Here is a 22,409-nt window from a genome sequence, read left to right as displayed (position 1 = left end):
TGAAATTCCTGGCTTGAATCCTGGCTCTGTCAATTCCTGTGTGTTCTTGAACAAGTTACTTAATATCTCTGTTCCTTAATTTCCTCACAGTATTAATAAAACGGGGATAATATTTCTGTCCTGCCCACTTCATGCAGCTATTTTGAACACAAGGGAGAGTGCCCTGCATATGTGAGCTATTATCCATCTGAGATATGCCATGGGTTAGCCATGGGACTTTGGGGAAGGCCCCTTGGCCTCTTTCAAACTGTCTACTCATCTGTCAAGCCAGAGGGGTGCTCTAGATCAGTGATACTCAAAGCTTAATGTGCATAGGTCACCTGGGGAGTTCGGTAGAATGCAGATTCTGACTCAGTAGGTCTGGGGAGGGGGTTGAGATTTTCTATTTCTAAGGAGCTCTCAGGTGAGGTTGCTGCACTGGGACCCACACATTGAGTAGCAGGGGGCCGGTGATTTTGCTGACACTCCTTGGTGGCATGAACAATGAGCTGTTTTGCAAACGCCGTTGTAAGCATATGAGTGACAGTCCCTTTTCTGGGCACCCCTCTCCAGTGTACGTCTTGGCAGAAGGGTCCTATACTTGTTTCTGTTTGTAGCCTAACCCTGCATCTGAGATAGGGCACTGGTGAGATGAGGTGAGGTGGGTTTTTCCCTCTTCCTGAGTGTGTGCATGCGAGCGTGTGTGCTCAGTTGCTCAGTTGTGTCTGACTCTTTGTGACCCCATGGACTGTATAGCCTGCCAGGCTTCTCTGTCCATGGGATTTTCCAGGCAACGGTACTGGAGTTGGTTAGACTTCTGGCTAAAACCTTCTTCTGGCAGCCAGGTGGTTTGACAGAGCAGCTGGTAGCAGGCCGGACATCCATCAGTTCAGTTCTCAGTTCAGTTGCTATGTCGTGTCTGACTCTTTGCGACCCCATGGACTGCAGCATGCCAGGCTTCCCTGTCCATCACCAACTCCCGGAGCTTGCTCAAACTCATATCCATCGAGTCGGTGATGCCATCCAACCATCTCATCCTCTGTCATCCCCTTCTCTTCCTGCATTCAACCTTTCCCAACATTAGCATCTTTTCCAATGAGTCAGTTCCTCGCATCAGGTGGCCAAAGTATGAATAGTTCCTTTTTGGACATCCCTGACTGGCCTCAAGTCGGCCTGAGTGCAGCTGAACCCGGAATGATGGGGCAGCAGGAGGGTACCTGATCTCCCTGCTTTCTGCCCTAGGCAGCAAAACTAGTCAGTTACATCTTGGTGTGTGGATGTTGCAAGAGTCTAATCCTTTTGCACCAAAGTGAAATGCCTTCTGGGCTCCAACTGTCTGCCAGGGCTGCTGAGGAATTCTCTTGGGTTTCTGTTTTCAATCACATTTCCCACCAGCCTGGGGAAACTGTTGGTCCCAATTGCCATTTGAAGCCACTTATTGCAGCTGGAGCCAGAGCCAGGGTTCCCCCATAGGGGGCAGGTGGGTGAGGACAGAGCTGGGAGTATGCAGCTGAAGGGGAGAAGGGGGAGAGACACACCTGGGGGATTGCTCATCAAGAGTTGCCCACAGGTCAGGGTCCTAGGTTAGTCCTGGATACACTATGGGCAGTACACTGTTATGATGTAAAACATATTTTTTAGATTCAGGTAAACCTGGGTTCAAATGCCACCTTACCCTCTTTTTTCCAGGAGAGCCTGAGCCAGATTCTTAACTTCTCTGAACTTCAGACTTGAGAAGAGGAAATGAAATGATGCAAGTTTTCCTGTTCTGAATCCTCTGGGGCTCTCTGTTTGCATCTCATCAGCTCTGAACATCTTCTGGACCTTGGATCCTACTTAGCTCAGACTCTGGTGCTAATAGAAAGTCAGAAATCCAGCTGACAAAAATTGGGCCATGAAGATTGTACACATACATTTTTATGAAAGAATATAAGGAGACTTAAAACTTTCATTTGATCAATTCACAACTTTTTGGTCCTTCTCCTCAGAAGATGTGGGAATTCTGCTAATTCCTTAACTCCCTGTGTCTCAGTTTATTCATCAGTGAAAGGAGGGTAATCACTGGACTTGTTTGATGGGATTGTTGGGAGGATTGAAAAATATAGGTGAAGTGTTCATGCAGCCTTGGCACACAGTAAATACTCACTAGCTCTTAACCCTTCATGCAATGATTATTTCAGGGTTCCTATGCATGTTGGAATGTATACAGAAGTAGTGTGTACAAAAGTTGAATTATAATATTCTACACATGAAACTTATATAATGTCAGAAACCAATGTTACCTTAATTGAAAAAATAAAGTGCTGCAGAGCAGTAGTTGTGTAGTCCCTACACAACTGTAGCCTGTAAGGTGCTTTATAATTGAGCTGGGGGAGCAGGATGAATCCCCTGGAGAGTGCTGCTCCCTAAAATGCTGGGAGAAAAAGACTGAACCCAGACCTGACCCATGCTGTTCAACTCTTCTTCTGAGCCCTTAGCTTTTTGCTTGGCACACTCTCCGCAACGGCAGTTCTAGGCTTTATTACTTGTATCTTGAAGTCATTTTTGAGGCCGTCTTCTTTGAGTGCACAGCGTCTCATTAGCACCTTGATTCTTCCTTTGCTATAGTCCTCAGACCCAGCTCTCCCTCTCTGATTCTACTGACTCCAACTTGCCTTCCTCTCCCCCATCCCCTGGTCTGCCGCAAAGCTGGAGGCCAGCAGTTTTCAACCCTGACCACACCAACGTCACCTGGAGCAACTTTACAAAGAAAATACCACCCTAATGCCCTAAGCCTCAAGATTCTGATTCCCGTTAGTCAGGGATGGAACCTCAGACATCTGGGTTTTAAAATCTCCCCAGGTGATTCCAGTTTGCAATCTGGGTTAAGAACCTGTGTTAGAGGCTTTCCTGCATTCACCTGCAAACTCAGGAGCCCAACAGCTTTTATAACTTCACTTTTCTCACCTGCAGAGAGGAGCCAGAGCACTTGGGTCAGATGCTTTCACTCCAGCTCAAATGGCTCTCCCTCTACAAATAAACAAACAAATTTTCCTTCTTTGGTCATTTGTTGCCTTTCATTGTATTTATTCCGGCAATATCTTATATCTTTCATTACATAATAAATTTCTGAGGGAAGGATCAACAGCTTGTTTAACTTTGTACCTCCCATAATATTTAGTACAGGGCTTCTCACATAGTAAATATTCAATATATAATCACTTGATTGATTTATAGCTGCTTTGCGTGCCCCTACAGGGTCTAGAACAGTTCTGAGAGCATAGTAAACACTTAATAAACATTTTGGTGATGGATTGATTAACATATTTACTCAAAACTTACTGAGGGAAGGAAAAACAGAAACAATTCCCAGCCCTATACAGACTAAATGATCATAGGTAAGTGATTTAACTCTGTGTACCTTTGCCTCCGGTGGGGATGCATGCAAGAGCCTGTGGACAGACAGACAGACACACACACTCACCAGTTCTTGGAAATGTGGAAGCTGATTATCTACTTCCATGAAAACTGAAATGTTAAATGAGAACAATGTTAAGCTCAGTTTCATCATGCTCAGCATAATAAGATAATTTCATATAAAAGTACATTGAAAACTACCACCCACATGCAAGCTAGTACAAAGAGTAGTAAGTGAGGATGCCTGAGTCCTTGTCCTGGAGCTGCCACTCACCTGTTAGACAACATTGGTGACATCTCTGAACTTCCCCGAACTTTGTGTTTCTTCTGGAAAATCAAGCGTTGGATTAAATCAGCCATTCCCATTTCCTGCAGTGCATTCCAAAAAAACCTTTTGGTTTCTTGAAAAATGTTAATAGGTGTTCAAAGCCAAACCATCAACAAAAAATTTGAGGAACAAATGAATGTTGTCTGGGAAATTCTGGTCAAATCCAATGAGAAAACTCAGGACTTCTTAGAACTTTTTATCTTTTTTGTCTCTTGAGACTTACCAAGAGCACAGAGATAGGTTTCCCCCAAACCTTTTGTCTCTGAGAGCTGTTTTCCCCACAGGGTACTTAACAATGATCCGAGGAGTTTGCAAACAGCCTCAATAGCAGTGGCTGGGCATATCCTGGTATTGGAACAGGACAACCGCTTCTGAGTTTGCCTTCAGATGCTGACTCACATGAAGGAAGTCTCCTTGCCTCTGGTGTTTTTACTTTGGTCTCCCTGGCGTCCAATGATAGTCTTTCCTATGTTCATTAACTCACCTCTTCCAGGAAGTCTTCCCATCTTGCTCCTTCCTGTGGTGATGTCCCCTGGCTTTGCATCTAGTAAGACAACTTTGCTGTCAGAAAGGAGGGTTTGGATCCTAGCTCAATCAGTTGTGTGGGTACTTGCACAGGTAACTTAGCTTCTCTGAGTCTCATTGTATTTATCTGAGAAATGTGGATAATACTCTTGGACATTGTGATTTGTCCTGAGCAGCATCCATTTGTACTTCTAGCAAAACATTAAATGAAATTTCCCTTAGGAGTTCATGTCAGCCACACTCTCAACCCAGGGGTAGGTAAGTGTCCAGACCCAAGGTGATTAGTCCATCATATTCCCCTGGCCACCACAATAAGCATGTTGGCCAATCAGGATCAACGGGTCATAAGTATAACTTTGTTGGTATATCTGGAAAAGAGGCTCTTGCTCCTTCCCACTGGGTTTGAAGCACAGTGAAGATAAGGCCTGAATATCTTACAACTGTCTTCCAGCTGTGAAGGGAGAAACTTTCTGAGAGCATAGAATTAGTGGATGGAATTTCAGCAGCCATCTTGGACCATTAGGTGATCTTTGGAAGGAAAACTATAGAAGATGTCCGGTTCTCACCACCATGGATTACCATTTCAGTTCTGGACTATCTATTATCTTTTAGGAAGTGAGAAAAAAATATCTATTATATTTAACCACTGTTTGTTGTTGCTGTTCACTACTGAACTTAATCCCAACATATAGTTTGAATCAGAGTCAGATTTTTCTGTTTTCTTCGTGTGTTTGTTAGTTTTTTAAACAGAATACTGTCTGACATGTTCTCTCACCTTCGTAGTATTTGTATTATGGACTACATTGAAGTCCTAACCACCTTTGTATAAGATTGTACTTGGAGACAGTGTCTTTAAAAAGATAATTAAGTTAAAATGAGTCTTTAGCAGGGGCCCTAATCCAACAGGACTGGTGTCCCTATAAGAAGAGGGTATTTGACCACAGACAATCAGTGTGCACAGAGGAAGGACCAGGTGAAACAGAGGGAGGTGACAGCCACCTGAAAGCCAAGGAGGGAAGCCTCAGAATAAAACCCAACTCAGCTGATACCTTGATCTTGAACTTCTAGCCTGCAGAAGTGTGAAGAAATACATTTCTGTTGTTTAAGCCACCTAGTCTTTGGTATTTTCTTATGGAAGCCCTAGCAAACAAATATAGATTAAGTGAAAGAATCTGCCTGCAAGGCAGGAGACCCAGGTTCAATTCCTGGGTTAGGAAGATCCCCTGGAGATAGGATTGGCTACCTACTCCCAGTATTCTTGCCTGGAGAATCCATGGACAGAGGAGCCTGGCAGGCCACAGTCCATGGGGTCGCTAAGAGTCAGACATAACTGAGCGACTAACACTAATAATGTATATTGGGCATGTAACACTGTGTTTTTACCCAGGAGGTGTTGGGTACAACAAATGTTCCATCCTTTTCCCCACGTACTAACTCACACTGTCAGGAAACCCTCTAGGAGGCAATGTGCTCCATTTTCCTAACTAGATCTTGAAGGCTCCACAGCGCCTGACTCAGGACTATTATGCACATTGGAACACTCAATAAATGCTTATTGATTAATTAGGACTCCCCAGGCCCTGCTAGGCAGGCAGAGATGGATTAAGTTGTTTAATAAAGTCTGTCCTAATGCACCAGAATCCTCTGGCAGTCTTTTCCTTTAAAGGGAGGAAAGAAGGAGAAGGCAGATTTTATAGCTGGTTGAAATACACTGGAAGAAGCTGTCAGGGGAAATAGTCGTGAGATGAAATTGACAGAGTGATGGCCAGTTATGTATGCTTTACTGGAGGGTGCTTTGGTAATGAAGTGAGTGTGTGAATCTCAATAATGAAAAGTTAATGTCATTAGTATTTGTGGCCATCGTCACTTCACTTTTGTCCTACAGGGAGTTTTTATTTTGTGATCCTTCTTTGGGACTGTAATAGGATGGAAATATTCTTGCTCGCTGTTATTTTTGAGAACTGTAAGTGATTGTTGGCCCTTCTGCCCCTTAAATCCATAGCAACAAACCTATTCCTTCTAATACCTAATTTCAAATTGGTGGCTAGACCTAGAAATCTATCCTTTTAAGCTCCCCTGTGGCATGGCAGAGGTTATATCTTCACTCCTGTAATTTTCCTCTGGGGAATGACTAGACCTTCACTAACAAAGTATTGGTTAAATTTCACCCACTGGGAAAAAGAAAACTGACAAAAATGTGTCACACTGCCTGGGTGCTGGGCTGCAGATGGTTTTTCCCCCAGTAGATGATAAAGATATGAACATGTTGCTTGATCCTCTGCCCTTCCCTGAGTGAAGGGGCAGATAATGTATTTATCTGGATAATTAGGTGAATGTGAAAAACAGAAGTAAAAACAAACAGAAAACATTTTGTCTCAGCTCTCTGAAGCTTTTCTTGAGCTAAGATGAAGTAGGAGAGGTGAGAGATGAAATTACGCAGATAATCACCTCAGTTCTCTAGTTCACTTTGTGCAGGGGAATGGTTTTAACCCTGGAGGTCCAGCTTTTCTTTGGGGTTGGCTGTTTTCATGCTATCATCAGAATAAGCCTGCAAAATTGCCTGAGAATATTGCCTGCAAAACCTGCAGCTATCTTCCAAGGAATGCTGTGGAGAGTCCATTAGATGCACAAGTCCTTGTAAACACATTGTAGGAATACTCTTGGGGCTACTGGCCAACTTGATACTTCTTAATTTTTGAAAATATCTTTGCATCTGATTCTGCCAAGAGAAATATTCTTTTGAAAATACGTTGATTATTAAACAGTCTGTTAGATATTTTATCACTGAGTTTTTTTCTTTTTTTTTTACCAATTAGCATCAGATAGCATCAGATATAAAGGTTCTATATCAACAGAAGCTTTTGGGAAATTTTACCATTATTTCTATATTTTGACCTTGGGTAAGATGAGGAGCATCTCACAGTTAAACATTAGTTTTCAGATGTTTGGGCTTCGCTGGTGGCTCAGACGGTAAAGAATCTGCCTGCAGTGTGGGAGACTGCAGGAAGATCCCCTGGAGAAAGGAACCCAATCCAGTGTTCTTACCTGGAGAATTCCATGGACAGAGGAGTCTGGCAGGTTGCAGTCCATGGGGTCACAAAGAGTCAGACGTGACTGAGCGACTTTCACTTTCAGATGTTTAGCTTACTTTTTTTGTCTGTGTTTTATAATGAGAATCTACCTATGGGTATGGGTGTATGTTTGTGTGCACATGCGTGTGTAGAAACAGACAGGATGAGTCCAGGTTTGACTCTTAGAGATCCCTGGGTTCAGCAAACCCTGATGGTCAGAGAAGTAAAGATTCCTGTCCTCTCTGCCTAGCACATCCGAGGTGTCCTTGGGGCTGACATGCAGAGCTGCTGCCATTGCTGGCCTTCAGGCTCAGGGTCTGCCCAAGGGCCTCCTTCAGTAAGAATTCCTGCCTTGCCCAGTGTCACCCCATGGCTGAAAGTTAGATTGGCAGTGGGTGTGGAGAAGGAGTTAGCACGGAGGCAGCAACCATGGGTGGACAATGGGCGTCTCTTCCAAGGAAGATGATAGATACCACTGTACTGAATAGATAAGCATGTGTTATATAATGGGCCAAAGATGGCTCTGGATATTGGCTCCTAAATTGTCTATTTGTTTACTGCACACTGAGACCCGTTAGCTTAAAAGCCTACCTTTACCAAACTCAAATTTCTATTATCCAGTTATTAAAAAAAATAGTCCCAACAAGCACATTTTTAGTCACTTAGGGTCTGCCTGTTTTGCATACCATAAGAAACTTCGTATCACAATTGCTGGCCATTCATGAGCTGGAGACTTGTGGTTATAGGACCCCAAGTTGTGAGGGCCCTCTGGAGTTCAACGTAGAGACTCCCTGACATTCTGCTATACCTAGATATCACCGAGACTTATAAGCCCCCTCTCTGGTTTCCTCTCTCCCAAAATTTCGGTACCCCCTCCCCTTCTGAGTAGCAGTCTCCTGTGGATGGTCTCACGCTCTGAGGGACGTCCCTTCTCATGCAGCCCTGTCCAGGTACCTACCAATGAAGCTTGCGTGTTATGGACTTTCATGGTTATTATCTTTTTCCTTGATCAACCTTCATTCTACGGGTCTTCTCTAGTATGTTACAGTCAAGACCCTGCAGGTCTTGGCTGTTGGTCATACTCTGACTCTGAACTGAAAGGCTGCCCACAGAAAGCATATGTTTGACTGCACTTTTTATTTTTTCACTTCTTCTCTAATTGGAAGAATGCTCAGTTTTCCAAAGTTTGTCCATTCTGAAACATTTGCAAAAATCAATTATCTCACCTTCTAAGAGGCAACCATTGACTGGAAATGTTTGTTTTGCTTAAGAAGAATGGAAAGTACGTAGATGTTTATTTGATTATTGTCCTTTAAACTGAAGTTGTATTTCAGCCTTTCTGTAAGAGCCAACTAACTTTTTTTTTTTTTTTTAATAGTGGAAGAGACAAGGGAAAGTGTGGGATTTGTGGTGGAGAAAAATGAGAAGTAGAAATAAAATTAGCATCCAATTGTTTCATGTCTTTTGCCAATCTTCTCTTTATAACTAGACTACAAACTTTTTGAGAGCGTGAATGAAAATCTTATTCCTTCACATTTGCATCCAAGTACCATGTTGGATCAGTATTTGTTCTCAGTGACTATTGCTGATGAATAAGCAGACAGAGAAGAGAAAGATGATAGGGAGAGAAGAGAGAGAAGAAGTAAGAGGTAAGGGCTTAGACAGGAAGAAAGAAAACTATAAAAGGAAGCTTAGCTGTGTGGCCTCAGACCAGTCTTTCAGCTTCAAATTCCTAAACTGCAGAATGAAAATACGATAGCAGTTATGACTAGAGATGGAAAGTCCTGTAGAAATGGAAGGACTTCTGTTGGACCAGAGGTACTTTTGTGTATTTTCTCTTCTCTTCTGCCAAAAAACATGAAGGGAGCCCTCTGGAGAGCAGGTGATATGTGGGTACCTGGAATCACATAGAAGGCCTCAGAGAGTTAGGAGGGAGGTCCTGGGAGCCCACTTTAAGAGATAGAAGAGCAGCCCTTTGCTTGGGGGAGATGTTGTCTAGTTAGGTTCTTTGTATTTTGGGGGTTCAGAAGGCCAAGCCTGGACCTCCAATCATGGATCTTAGGGGAGCAAAGGAATGCTGGGACTCTGCTCTCTGGACTCAAGTGTTAGCTTTATGTCGCCATGTTACTGAAGGAAAACACTGAGAGCTAAACCTTGAGTACCAACACAGATGTTCCTTCAGAGGAGCGGAGCCCTGAGGAACGGGGTGATACTGCCAGAAAGTGGTGGTCCCTGGTATAGGAGTCGCCATCTTGGAGGAATGCTTTCAGCCAGTTTGGATTATCAAAGGGTGAGAGGAGTTTCAAAAGAGAGACCCTCCCCCCAGCCCCCATTATTAGCCACCCCCATGGCTAATAAGGTATGTGGGGAACTGAGGAACTGATTAGAAAAACAACAGAGGACTGCACTTGATACTTGTAGAGCAGTTCCTATTGGTTATATTATGATTAAAACTTGTTGCATGCCTCCCACGGACTATGAACCAAATACGTATTCCAGGGCAGGACAAGAACAACTGTAAAAAAGATTTAGGAGAATGCCAAAGTTATTATTGATTGGAAACATCCCTTGTTCTGAGTTAGGTGGCATTGCTTGTTTTTTTTTTTTGCCCTGGCGAAATCATATTACAGACTATCACTTTCCTATTGATTTCTACAGCATGTGGCAAAAACCAGAGGGTTTAAAAAGTCTTTATAGTTGCAAATCAGGGATGGAACCCCATGTAATTGGTTTCAAAAAGTCAGGGAAAAAAATGAGAACTTGAGAACTTCTCACAACTGTTTTAGATTTCGGTGCTTCTAGGATTAATAGTTCACCTTTGGCTGCACATGGGAAGAGCTAGAAGTTTCTGGAAGGTTGTGGGGGACTCTTCCAAGGTAATTATATCACCTTGGTCTGAATAGGGTGGGGTGGGGATATAGCTACCTTTGGAGACCCTCCTCCTCAGCAGTATTCAATTAGGTAAACCTTTATCCCAGGCACCAACATATCATTTTCTAAGTCCCTTTTCTTAAAAAAAAAAAGCAACAAACCTTCTAATCTTGGTATGAGAAACTTGGAAAACCTATTTTTCAATTTTTTTTTTAAACAAAGTCTCCTCCCACCTTTCTTCAATCAGAAAATTGAAAAAAGTGGTGAAAAGTAGAAAGAATAAAATAAGTCTCCTATAATTCTACCATTCTGAGACAATCAAGCTACATGTTGGCATACATACATACATATATGTATATGCAGGTATAACATATATATTTATTAAATTGTTTACATAATTGAGATCATATGGGACTGAACATATGAATACATTTTTTGCTTTTTGGCTTAATATTTGACATAAGCAATTACCCATATGACCAAAAGCTCTTTATAAGCATTTAAAATAAGTGAACAATATTTTCTTTCGAATGCACCATGATTTACTTATCCAGTCTCCCATTCTGAAGCATTTCAGTTGTTACCATCCTCTTTGTTATTATAAATAGTACTGAATTCAGCATCTCTGTGCATGATTCTTTTTTCCTGTTTTTAGACTGGATGGCTTGACTGATAGGAATATTTTTCAAGCTGTTCGTTTGCGTTGCCAAAACACTTTTGAAAAAGATTATACCACTTACAATCCACCCAGCAGTGAGTTTCCTTTTCACTCTACCTCATCAGCACTGGGTAATCCTATTTTTAAGAAAATGGCTAATTTTAGAGCTAAGAGAGCTTCAGCTCATGACTTGAATTGTTGCCTGTTTTTCCTTGTCGGCTTGCCATCCTATTTTTGCTTGTGACTCTTCCATGTACTTTTCCCATTTATTTGTTGTTTGATTCACCAATACATTGCATACACACACATATAAAATTCGTAATTTTTGCATGGTATTTACTGTAAATGTTTTTGTCTTATTTATTTTTAAATTCATGAATTATAAATCTATTGATTGTTTCCTTTTATTTTTTCATTCCTTGTAGACAGTTGGAGTTTAGATACTGTTCAACTATATGTTCTTATGGATTTGTTTTAATCATTTAACTTCTTATATTTAACTTTTTAATTTATCTAAAATTTACCTTGAAATATTTCTGAAATAATGTTTTTAAATGAACTTTCTCCCCTATGTGGAGAGATTTTCACAGCTTTATTGACTGAATGAATCTTCATTTCTCTACTAATTTGTGATGATTCTTTTATTAGGTACTTAAAATTTACAGACAAGGCTAAGTATGTGTGCTGTTTCATTAACTATTTTAAAATACAGTAGGGCTAGTATCCTCTCATTACTTTGATTTTTAAAAAATGTTCTTGATTATTCTCAGATGTTCATCCTCAGAGATGAACTTTAGAATTATTTTGCCAAGGTTAAAAAAATAAGTCTTTTTGGAATTTGATATTATTGTGGAAATAGAAAGACCAAACAAATGAGAACAAATAGAGGCTATTTATTCAGAGTTTTTTATAGCATGGGAATCAGCGATCATCACTTACATTTTGGCAGACACTCAAAGGCAGGGAGAGGAGTATGAAAACTTTATAGTGGAAAAAGAGAAAGGCTTCAGGTTGCCCTGATTGAAGCTGTTGGCATGGGGAAGGTGAAGATGGATGCACTAGAAGAGGGTCCTCCTGTGTTAGGGCGCATATCTGGCTTTCTCTGGTTGGTCCTAAATTGTAAGTGGGGACGACAATTAGGGAAGCTGTTAGTTATCATTATCAAGTCTGGGCCATTTTGGGCTAATTGTTACAGAAATTATTAGCTTTTTGGATTGTTACTGGATAATAGTCTGGTTTCCTACAGCTCTGATTTGTAGTAAGCTGGCTTCCTGGGCTGTTTTTGTAGATAGGAGTAGGTTTCCTTAGCAGGCATATTGTGAATCAGAGCTCTGTTTTTGCACAGAGTCTGGCCATTATTTGTTTGTATGTTCAGTCTCTCATTATATGAAAACTATAAATTAACTCAAGAATTGGTAGCTTAATACTTATTCAGTATCCTCACCCAAGAAATACCTCAAGTTTTTTACGTGTTCAAGAGAATTTTGAATTTACTTCTTATGGGTCACTCATCTTGCTTTTAAGAGTCATTTATAGTTTTTGTGGCTTTTGTGCATGGTTTATTTCCTTGTTCTGTATTTTTAATTACTGATAAATTGTACAAAGTAAAGCTAATTACCTCTTAAAATATTTTGTCTGATATTTCAGATAATTTGTCGAAATGTTAGATATTCTAGGTAAAAGTATGTTTCTCCTCCTTTTAAAAATGCTAATACTTCTTATTAGTATTCATATTTTATTGTATCATGGAATTTCTACACAATGTTAATTAAAGTGGCTATGGTGGAAATTCTTATTTTGGCCTCAATTTTAAATGAGGATGGCTTTCAGAACTGTTTCACTGTTTTGTATTTTGATGGTGAATGTTTGAGGATATGTTTCATTATATTCAGGATAAAGGAAACTCTCAATAAAATACCCTTTTATTTTTAGTTGAAAATACTTGTTTGGATTTAATGATAAATTTTACTGAAGGTCTTTTCTGATAACTTCATATGTTTGAAAACTTCTACATTGAGATGAGCTGTTATATTACTAGATTTTTTTCTTTCTCTGGATTTTTAATACTTATTTTATGAAACTAAAACTTGACTTTGGAAAATTATTTTAATGTTTGGTAGCACCTTAGAATTGTTAACATCTGTTTATAAGGGCTGTTGCCTATTGGGTTGACCATCCTCAGGTCTGTTAATTGGTGAGGACTCATAAGTCTCACCATGTGTGTGTGTGTGTGTGTGTGTGTGTGTGTGGGTGTGTGTGTGTGTGGTTACATTCATGCTATGATTTATTACAGTGAAAGAATATAGAGTAACATCAGCAAAGGGAAATGTGTACGGGATGGAGTTCTGGGGAAACCAGGCACACACTTTTAAGAGTCATCTCCTGGTGGAGTCATGTGGGTTGTACTCAATTCCTCCAGCAACAAGTATCACAACACATGTGAAATGTTGTCCAGCAGGGAAGCTCATTAGATTCAGTGTCTAAGGTTTTCGTCAGAGGCTGATCACAAAGGCAGCCTCTGCTTGGCACGTGCCAAAATTCCAGACTGCCAGAGAGAAAGTTTGTGTTCCACATAAAACATACTATTTGTATAAACAGTTTAGGCACTGTAACCCACTCTTATCAATCAGGCAGATGGGAACCTCCAGAATTCCAGGTTCCTGGATGCTAGGCAAGGATCAGTCTTGTAAGCAGACCGTTGTGTTAATGTTTCTCTGCACACCTATATTTGAGCGAATATGTATGTCTGTGTGTGTACTGTTTCGTCACACACAGAGTCGTAGAGTTTGATATCACAGTTAAGATAACTAAATTGGGCAATTCCTTTTTTTCATATAATAGAATGGCTTATAGGGGCTCGGATTTTCTGCTCTTTGAAAGTTTATAAGAGCTTACCTATAAAATTACATGGATCCAGAATTTTTATGGAGGATAATTAAAAATTAACTTACTTCTTCTTGAGTCAATTTGTTGTCCCTCACCCATTCTTGCCCCAGCCAGAACTGCCCATTTCATTGAGATTTGCTAATCTATTTACATACCTGGTGAATTTTTCACTTATAATTTTAAAATCTTTTCTGTATCTATTCCTCTATCATCTTTCATTACTAAATGTATTTATTTTTGATTTTACTTTCTGTTTTTATTGATTAGCTTATCCAGAGATTTGTTTGTTTTATTAAATTTTCAAAGAACCAGTTCTTGGTATCATCTATCAATTTTGCTTTTCTATTTTTAAATTTATTTATGTAGTTATTTATCTTGATTATCTCCTTCCCTTGCTTGAGTTATGTTTTGTCATTTTCCCCCTTAGTTTGAGTTGAAAAACTTTATTTTCTTACTTTCTTTTAAAATAGTACCAAATATTTGAGGGTACATACTATAAAAAGAGGACTTCCTTGGTGACTCAGATGGTAAAGCGTCTACAATGCTGAAGACCTGGGTTCAATCCCTGGCTTGGAAAGATCTCCTGGAGAAGAAAATGGCAACCCACTCCAGTGTTCTTGCCTGGAAAATCCCATGGACAGAGGAGCCTGGTAGGCTACAGTCCACGGGGTTACAAAGAGTCGGACATGACTGAGTGACTTCACTTTCTTTCTTTCACTATGAAAAGAAGTATAGCTTTAGCTATATCCTATAAATGTTTATGTATATAATTATTTACTGTTATACTTTTTATTTCTACCTTGACTTTATCATTATTTGAGAGGTATTTTTAAATCCCAAGGGTTTAGAGAAGTTTATTTTGTTTGTATTTATTTAAACATTTGTTATTAACTTCTTTTGTTATTATACTATATTAAGAGAAATAACACAATGTATTAAGGATTTTTCAGTAAAATGCTTAAAAAGAAGCTGTTTTATTAGTAAGGCAGAGGTAATATTCCAATATATGCCAATTTAACATTATAAATTCAAAAAAATTTTTTGATAGCTTGATCTGTCATAGGTTGATAATGGTGTGATAAAGTCTTCCTCTTTAAGTGTGTGTTAATGGCAGCAAAATGTATTAATCTGGAATCAGAAAGACCTGTTTCCAAATCTCAGATCCATCACTCACTGACAGTGTGACTGTCTCAGATTGAGCTTTCTGAAAGCAGAACCTCAGACAAGGATTTGAATACAAGTAGATTATTTGGGAGGTGTCAAAAAAGACTGGTAAGAGAGTGAAGAAATGAATCAGAGAAGGGACAGCAATAATTTAGTAAAAATAGGTTCCGGTAGCACATGCTATCATCTATCTATCTATCTACTTATCTCTCCATCTACTTATTTCTTCTTTTTTTAAACTGAGCTACTATACATGTATAATGAAAACCATAGCTCTTAAATATACAGTTTGATAAATGTATACATCCATGTAACTTGCACTCCAGTTAAAACAGAACATTTGTATAACCCCAGAAAATCACTTTCAAATCAAACCTGTTCTTCTCCATAAGCAGTTATTATTTTGACTAATATTCCCATTGATTGTTGCTGTTGTTTAGTTGCTAAGTTGTGGCTGACTCTTTTGCGACCTCACGCACTATAGCCTCTCAGGTTCCTCTGACCATGGAATTTCCCAAGCAAGAATTCTGGAGTGGGTTGCCATTTTCTCCTCCAAGTGATATTCTCAACCCAGGGATTGAACCTGTGACTCCTCCATTGCAGGCAGATTCTTTACCATCTAAAGTTACCAGGGAAGCCCATCTCCACTGATTAGCTTCATCCATTCTACAACTTCATATAAATGAAATCATATATATCAATACATGGAAAAGTATAAGGTGTCCTCTTTTGTGTTCAGCTTCTTTTATTTAGCATACTGTCAGTAAGATTCATCTATTATTTTGGGTGTATCAATAGTTCCTTTTTATTGCTGAGTATTTGTATGAAAATACTATAATTTGCTTATCCATCATTCCTTGGATTTGAGTTGTTTTCTGGAGAACAGGAATGGAGCCATTGTGAACGTTCTTGGACATATGTCTTTATCTGTCTGGAGGAAATAGTGAAGGATTGTATTGCTGGGACATAGGGTAGCTGTATTAATATATTTCTCCTTATAAGATCCAGCCAAATGTCTTTCCAAAATGGCTGTGCTGTGTTCCACTCTTACCATAACTAGTGAAAGTTCCAGTTGCTCTACATTTTTGCCAACATTCAGTGGTGTTAGTGTTTTTAATTCCAGCTGTTTGAGTGGATGTGAAATGATACCTTATTGTGGTTTGTCATTTGCATTTCTCTGAGGATTAATGAAATTGACTGTTCATGTGCTAATTGGTCATTTCTTGTATCTTTCTTTGTAGAATGTTTATTCAAGACTTGGGTTGTATACCTTTTTATTAGTAAGTTGTAGGAGTTTTTTCCACATTCTCCATATAAAGTAGCTTTGGGATTACTAGCAATACTTATTAAAATATATATTCCTGGGCTGCACCTCAGACCTACTGTAAAGACTGAGTGAGTCAGAGTGAGCCCTGGGAATTGGTATTTTATGTCAGCCTCCTGATGATTCTGATGTGCAGTCAAGTTTAGAAACTACTGTAGTAGAAAGGGCACTGGATTGGACTCCTTCAAATGACCCAGGGATGAACCCAGTCCATTCACTAACTCAGCTCCTCCCTCTAGGTCTGTGTCCCTATCTTTCCAATGAGGGAGTCTACCAGTTGGCAGTTGAAGCCCCCCCTGGGTTCGAGGTATTTTCTATTATCAGCTGCATTAAGAGTTGCTTATCACTTGATGTTAGTTGCTTATCACTTGCTATCAGTTACTATTATCACTTGCAACTTGGCGAGCTGAAGACAACTCCACGTGTGTGGTACCAGTCAGGCCACATGCTTCCCCACACACTTCATCTGATAGTCTAGCTGAGGCAGAACTGAAATCAAGAGCTGCAGCTCCGGCTTGGGAGCGATCCCCGAAGGATCCGATGGAACAGCCGTTGGCTGGGAGTCATTGAGTAGCAGCTGGTTGGGTCTATGAGCTTCTTGCAGCTGTTTGTGATATGTCAAATGAATTTTTGTTTTTATGTGTTAATGTACTCTGAGCTATTTTACAGTGTGTTTGACATTTTACAGTATAGTAAAGTGTGTACATGCCTAATTAAAACAGATGTGCACTTGATAAAATAATTACTGGATACACTGAAGAAAAATGGCTAATTATATATACAGCATAAACACCTAAACATATGCTATAAATATGTACTTGAAAAGTACTGGAATGTAGGTATAATTGGCTGGATTCTTTTTTTGTATACAGATTTAGAGTCATTCCTCAGACTCTCCTGGCTTTAGCATCCACTGACATTAGAATTCTCTGCCTAATTTTTTTACCCTCCTCCCCTATCTTATCTTTCATCTCCTGGCATGAAGAAGAGGAGAAATTCTCTCTCCATGAACAGAGATGAAGCAAATTTATCAAAAACATAAAGATAATTGTATTACTGTGTGCTAGGCACTGTGTTAGATACAATATATTATCTCATTTAATTATCACAGATACAATATATTAACTCATTTAATTATCTCTGAGGCAGCTGCTTTTTCCTTTTTTTTTTTAAATTTTCATACCACTTTATCTCAACCTGAGCACCTCAATATAAAACTAAATACTGGTAAGCTGTTTTCCTTAGTAAGTCTGAATTACTGTAAATGTACAAGTTCTGCTAGCAGTTCAACACTTAAACAGATTAAATCATCTCTGACACATGGTATATCTCATATAATTAAAATACCTAAAACAATTAGTGCAATGTACTAAACTGATCTAAATAAAATGAGCTTTGGAAACAAGACTGCGAGATTATTACTAACATAGTCAACGCTGTCCCTTTTACAAATGAGGAAACTGAGGCTCAGAGAGGCTAACAACGTCGCTAAGCTGGGAAAAGATTTCAGCTGAGGTCTGACTACAGAACCTGTTCTCTTTAACTACTGCCTTACACTGCTTTTGTATGAAGGTCTTTCTGCCTGGTCACTTCTGTGCTCCATGATGGGGAATATTGCTGGTATGGGGAACTCAGCTCAGACAACTCTGCCTCTACTTTATACATTTTGGAGCATCCCAGGCCAGACTTCTTCAACAGGAAGTCTGTATGCCCTCTTTCTCGAGGTGCATGGGGTGGGACTGTTGTGCTAGTGAGTGGAAAATCTGCTCTGGATCTCCCATGGACTCTGGGGGTTGCTCCTTCATGGGAGCTCAGCTTTGGGATGCTGTCAGCTGGGTGAATTGGTAAAGGCTGTTGGTTGCCTGTGCCTTCTGTAGGAGGTGGGGTGAAAAAGCACTCTGGAGGCAATGTAAATGTACACAGAAAATATTGAGAAGTCCTATAAATACCAAACGAGAGTTTGTCTTCTCAAGGTCATGTCAAGTGGACTTGGCTTTTCTATGGACAATCCAGCTTGCTTGAAGCTTGGAGGACTAAAACACTTAGTCTCTTAGACCCTACTCTTGGGAAGGCAGCTGCAATCTGTTTTATGGTATTTTGGGGAAATGGGTAACCCTGGTTCTCTATAACCACATAAGATCTTCAGGGATCCTGGAATTAATTTATATAGTGATGATTCATGAGGTGCCTAGGGGCATGACAGAAGTATCAGATATCAGTGTGTGTAGAAAGTATAGCTAAAGCTGTGAGCTCTTCCATCCACTTGCTATGTGACCTAAAACCAGCGTCTTAAACTTGCTGTAGTTTCTTCATCTCTGATGTGGAAATAATGAGTATGTACCTCATAGGATTGTTGTGAGTTTAAATGAAATAATCTATGAAGGACTGTCAGCATTGGGCCTGGCAACAGTAAGCACACAACTATATTATTATCATTATTGATTTGGTAACTGATAGCTTTTTATTTTGGAAGATAAAGGAAGGAAGGTGCACTAAATCAATTTTAGGCCACCAGATGCATCTTGGGTCAACCACCCATACCCTCTCTTGGCCATAATGTTTTCCTTCTGTAAAACAAAATGGTTGGATTAGAGGACCTTGTAGGTCACTCTGGCTCTTAGAGTTTGAGACTTGGTGCTAACACATTCCCTGGCCTCCTCCTGCCTTCTCACTTCTTTTCTAAGCTTGTGAGAGCCATGAATGCTTAGAAGGAGCCCATGCGAAGGGAAGGACTTGTATATGGTCAACAATGAGTGCTTGAAGGGGAACCACTGTGGAGCGGTCTTACTGGAAATGTCATATTCTGAGTTGTTTTCTTTCCTTCCTTTATAGTATGTCTACCTGATAGTTGTACTTTGGCAGTCAGGGAGAGTGGAGGTGGGAGACTCCAGAAATCTTTATTCCTGAGCTCCAGGGTGAGCAAAGTCTAGCTAAGCAGGAGGAGGCCTGAGCTTTGTGACCCTCAGGGTTTGGAGGGCTTTGCTGGTGTGGTTAAAATGAGCCCATCAGAAAGTGTTCATTGGCAGCACCCAGATGTAAGAGATATTCCTAAGTGGTCTGGTCCCAGCCCCACTCTGTTGGTGAGGGGAGAAGGTGAGAGGGAGGGCAGCTGTTGGCACATGTGGGCTGAAAAATTCCTAAGTGCCAGAGCACCACTGGAGTGCCCTTCTTGGGTTCTGCATCTGTAACTCTAGAGTGGAGTGAGTCTCAGTGCATGAAAATGGGGTGGAGGGGTTTTTCCTACCTTCCCCTATGATAAACACAGGTGGACTTATTGTTGAAGGGAATAACCATGCTTTGTGAAAGTGAAAGTCATTCAGTCGTGTCTAACTCTATATGACCCCATGGACTGTAACTCTCTAGGCTCCTCTGTCCATGGAAGTTTCCAGGCAAGAATACTGGAGTGCATTGCCATTCCCTTCTCCAGGGGATCTTCCCAATCCAGGGACTGAACCTGTGTCTCCTCCATTGCAGGCAGATTCTTTACTGTCTAAAGTCACCAGGGAAGCCCAACCTTGTTTTGGACATATTTAAAAAATGATATGGGAAGATATTAAGAAGAGGTGGCAAGAATACACAGAAGAACTGTACAAAAAAGATCTTCACGACCCAGATAATCACCATAAATTCAGGCAAAAAGCCTATGTATTAAAAACAAAAACAAGAAGGAATGTTGATTAAACAAAATCACACTCACTTTTTTCTAAGATCTCATCAAATAGTCTAGCTCTGGCAATCTAAGGAGGGCTTTCCTGATAGTTCAGTTGGTAAAGAATCTGCCTGCAATGCAGGAGACCCAGGTTCGATTCCTGGGTCGGGAGCCAGACATCCTGGAATGTGAAGTCAAGTGGGCCTTAGGAAGCATCACTACGAACAAAGCTAGTGGAGGTGATGGAATTCCAGCTGAGCTATTTCAAATCCTAAAAGATGATGCTGTGAAAGTGCTGCACTCCATATGTCAGCAAATTTGAAAAATCAGCAGCGGCCACAGGGTTGGAGAAGGTCAGTTTTCTTTCCAATCCCAAAGAAAGGCAATGCCAAAGAATGCTCAAACTACCACACAATTGCACTCATCTCACACACTAGTAAAGTGATGCCAGGCTTCAGCAATACGTGAACCGTGAACTTCCAGATGTTCAGGCTGGTTTTAGAAAAGGCAGAGGAACAAGAGATCAAATTACCAACATCTGCTGGATCATTGAAAAACCAAGAGAGTTCCAGAAAAACATCGACTTCTGCTTTATTGACTATGCCAAAGCCTTTGACTGTGTGGATCACAATAAACTGTGGAAAATTCTGAAGGAGATGGGAATACCAGATCACCTGACCTGCCTCTTGAGAAACCTATATGAACGTCAGGAAGCAACAGTTAGAACTGGACATGGAACAACAGACTGGTTCCAAATAGGAAAAAGAGTACGTTAAGGCTGTATATTGTCACCCTGCTTATTTAACTTATATGCAGAGTACATCATGAGAAATGCTGGGCTGGAGGAAGCACAAGCTGGAATCAAGATTGCCGGGAGAAATATCAATAACCTCAGATATGCAGATGACACCACCCTTATGGCAGACAGTTAAGAAGAACTAGAGAGCCTCTTGATGAAAGTGAAAGAGGAGAGTGAAAAAGTTGGCTTAAAGCTCAACATTCAGAAAACTAAGATCATGGCATCCAGTCCCATCACTTCATGGCAAATGGATGGGGAAACAATGGAAACAGTGGCTGACTTTATTTTTCTAGGCTCCAAAATCACTGCAGATGGTGATTGCAGCCATGAAATTAAAACACACTTACTCCTTGGAAGGAAAGTTATGACCGATCTAGACAGCATGTTAAAAATCAGAGACACTACTTTGTCAACAAAGGTCTGTCTAGTCAAGGCTATGCTTTTTCCAGTAGTCATGTATGGATGTGAGAATTGGACTATAAAGAAAATTGAGTGCAGAAGAATTGATGCTTTTGAACTGTGGTGCTGGAGAAGACTCTTGAGAGTCCCTTGGACTGCAAGGAGATCCAACCAGTCTATCTTAAAGGAGATCAGTCTTGGGAGTTCATTGGAAGGACTGATGTTGAAGCTGAAGCTCCAATACTTTGGCCACCTGATGCGAAGAGCTGACTCATTTGAAAAGACCCTGATGCTGGAAAAGATTGAGGGCAGGAGGAGAAGGGGATGACAGAGGATGAGATGGTTGGATGGCATCACTGACTCAAAGGACATGGGTTTGATTGGACTCCGGGAGCTGGTGATGGACAGGGAGGCCTGGCATGCTGCGGTTCATGGGTTGCAAAGAGTTGGACACGACTGAGCGACTGAACTGAACAGATGGGCTTCCCAGATGGCTCAGTGGTAAATTATCTGCCTCCAATGCAAGAGACGTGGGTTCAGTCCCTGGGTTGGGAAGATCCGTTGGAGAAGGAAATGGCAATCCACTCCAGTATTCTTGCCTGGGAAATCCCATGGACAGAGGAGCCTGCTGGGCTATAGTCCATGGGGTTGCAAAGAGTTGAACATGACTTAGAAACTAAACAACAACAAAAAATGATATTGGGAAAACTTTACTAATGACATAGTTTATATAATTACCATGTGTAGTGAATTTTTTAAAAAAGGCAAAATCAGTATTTCTGCTTGTTAAGAGGGTGCTGTGAGATACAGGGATGCTGTTTGCAGATTCCCTCATTCCTTCTGTTGCTCATCACGTGTATTTGCCTACAAGCAGACCAAGCCTTTGAGTCCCAACAGGATATAACTGCAGAAATGGATGGGCCTATGTTTTTCTTCTTCCTCTGACTGCTGAGATGAAGGGAGTCAAAGTTGGAGTAGGAATGGGATCTTGGAGTATATAGGGGGTAGAAATGAGGGCAGCTGTGTGGGAGTTGGGATCTTGGGACTGGTTATAGCGATGGATTATGGCAAAGGACTTCCATGAGAAAATACAGACAACAGCTTTAATTGTGTTTATCAATCTTTCTGAATTCTGCAACTGATTTGATGACTTAGATTTCCACAAAAGGACTAGCTGATGGATGTCAAGCAAAATGCCTTTGGGGAATCAATCCTAGTTGGAGTAATTAACACCTAAGTGTGTGAAATACCATGATGTTCTCATTTGATACTCAATCTGTTTCTTGGCCAAATCTCAGGCATTTAAATTTATATTTGGATTTAATGTGGCATATCTTATATTGGAAAATATGCTTGTTAA

The 22,409-nt window shown here is 40.5% G+C and overlaps 1 long non-coding RNA gene across 1 annotated transcript in view; it reads left to right on the top strand.

The window, feature by feature from the left end:
* The first annotated feature begins 11,872 nt into the window (after positions 1 to 11,872).
* The window catches only part of LOC122426327, a 92,560-nt gene continuing 82,023 nt past the window's right edge, over positions 11,873 to 22,409 (top strand). The window contains exon 1 of the long non-coding RNA XR_006265141.1: positions 11,873 to 11,947. This is a non-coding gene — a long non-coding RNA (uncharacterized LOC122426327). The remainder of the gene's footprint in view (positions 11,948 to 22,409) is intronic.

Source organism: Cervus canadensis, chromosome 24, assembly GCF_019320065.1.
Source record: "Cervus canadensis isolate Bull #8, Minnesota chromosome 24, ASM1932006v1, whole genome shotgun sequence".
Taxonomy (NCBI): domain Eukaryota; kingdom Metazoa; phylum Chordata; class Mammalia; order Artiodactyla; family Cervidae; genus Cervus; species Cervus canadensis.
This window is presented reverse-complemented; position numbering and strand designations above follow the sequence as displayed.